This window comes from Chrysochloris asiatica, unplaced genomic scaffold (assembly GCF_000296735.1).
Source record: "Chrysochloris asiatica unplaced genomic scaffold, ChrAsi1.0 scaffold00079, whole genome shotgun sequence".
NCBI lineage: Eukaryota > Metazoa > Chordata > Mammalia > Afrosoricida > Chrysochloridae > Chrysochloris > Chrysochloris asiatica.
In genome coordinates this window covers 6,667,331-6,669,432 of record NW_006408597.1, presented here as the reverse complement: position 1 = coordinate 6,669,432, position 2,102 = coordinate 6,667,331, and positions in this window count along the sequence as shown.

Here is a 2,102-nt window from a genome sequence, read left to right as displayed (position 1 = left end):
AACAACAACAACAACAACACACTAATTTGACCTCATTGACATAACACAGAAAGTCGTATTTCCTGAGAAGATGATATCCATAGATATTGGGGTTAGGATCTCAGCACATTTTCTTGGGAACCCACCTCAATTCATAACAGAGGTTACATCATTTTCTTCTGATTTTGACATTTAGTTGTATTTCACAGGTTTTGACACATCTTCCTCATTGTTTTTGCTTTTCCTAGAAAGTCTGCAGTTTCTGTTTATTTTTCTGTTTTGAGAAAGAGTTCTTAAATTTCTCAATGGAAAGATCTTTTGATTTTCTGATGTTATTATGAGTTTCTAATGTTATTGACTGTGGCAAGAAAATGTCATCTGTGCTATTTCTAAAATTTGGAATTTGCTGAGGTTTTCTTCAGTAACCTTAATATATAGTCAATTTCAGTGAAAGTCCAATTGATAGGACAGAGTAGAACTTGCCCCAGGGTTTCCAAGGCTGTTGTCTTTCAGAAGCTGAGTGTCACAGCTGTCTCCCACAGAGCAGCTAGTGCGTTCTAACTGCTGACCTTTCAATTAGCCATTGAATGCCTAACCACTGCACCACTAGGGGCTCCTTTTGAAAGTCCACAGGCACTTTAAAAGAAAATATCTTTTCAGTTTTTAGGATATACAGATTGATGTAGCTCAATTCAGATGTTGTTGTTGAGTGCCAGCAAGTCGGTTCTGACCCATAGTGACCCTGTGTAGGGTTTTCAAGGAACAGATAGTGAACTTGTACCACTGACCTTGTGGTTCAAACCGATTTTGCAGTCCAGCGCATTAATCCACAGCACCACAGACCTTATTATTTCGATATTTTATCTCTTATTTATTCTTTGCTCTCAATTCTTTGGCCTCAATTCTTGCATGCCTTACATAAAGCCTCTAATTTGTCTTATCTTTTATATTAAGAAAATGCTTCTCTTCTTTTATTCCCCTCTCCAATCCAAAAGCCAGCAGTCTGGAGGACAGAGAGCATAGTTTCTCAAGACCATCCTGTCTTTCATAAAAAGCAGGCACATTACATAGGGTAAATTCCATTTGGATGTACACTTCATCTATTTTAATATCAAGATACTATTCCTTGGAAAAAGAAACAACAAGGGGATAAACTTCCTCAAACATTATACCTTTAGGGAAAAAGAAACAATAAATGAACAAACTTCCTGAAACATTCTACCTTTTTTTGTAGTTGTTGTTAGGTGCCATCAAGTTGGTACTGACTCATAGCAACCTTATACACAGCAGAATGAAACATTGCCTGATCCTGGGCCAACCTCACTATCATTGTCATGCTTGAGCCCACTGATGCTGTCACTTTGCCAATCCATCTCGCTGGACTGGCAACAAATCCATCTCTTTTTCCCTGACCCTCCACCTTAACAAACATGATATCCTTCTCCAGTGACTGGTCCCTCTTAACAATATGTGCGACCTCCAAGGAGCACTCTGGATGCACTTCTTTCAACACGTATCTGTTGTTTCTTTTGGCAGCCCGTGACACTTTCAATATTCTCCTCCAACACCACAACTCAAAAGCATCAGTTCTTCTAAGGTCTTCCTTATTCACTGTCCAGTTTTCACATGTATATGATGTTATTGAAAATACCATAACTTGGGTCAGGTGCACCTTAGTCCTCAAGCTGACATCTTTGCTCTTCAACACTTTAAAAAGGTCTCTACCTTTAGGGTTGTTGTTAAGTGACATTGAGTTTATTTTGACCCATAGCGACCCTGTATAGGGTTTCTGAGGAGCAGTTGGTAATCTTGAACTGCCGACCTTGCAGTTCATACAGCTTTGCATTCTGGTGTATTAACCCTCAGCGCCACACCAGGAAACCGGGCAGTGTTTCGTTCTGCTGTGCATGAAGTCGCTATGAGTCAGTACCAACTCGATGGCACCTAAAAACAACAACAACAAACATTTAGGGTCTCTTAATTTCTGAGACAACTATCTGGGTGGGGTTAAGTATGTCCTATTCTCCTTGTCCTGTTCTCCTAGGACCAGAAGGTCATTTTAGCTAATTTTTAAACTTTTTCATTTTCAGGATCCTCATTTGAGATCTGGAATCCTGGTATGG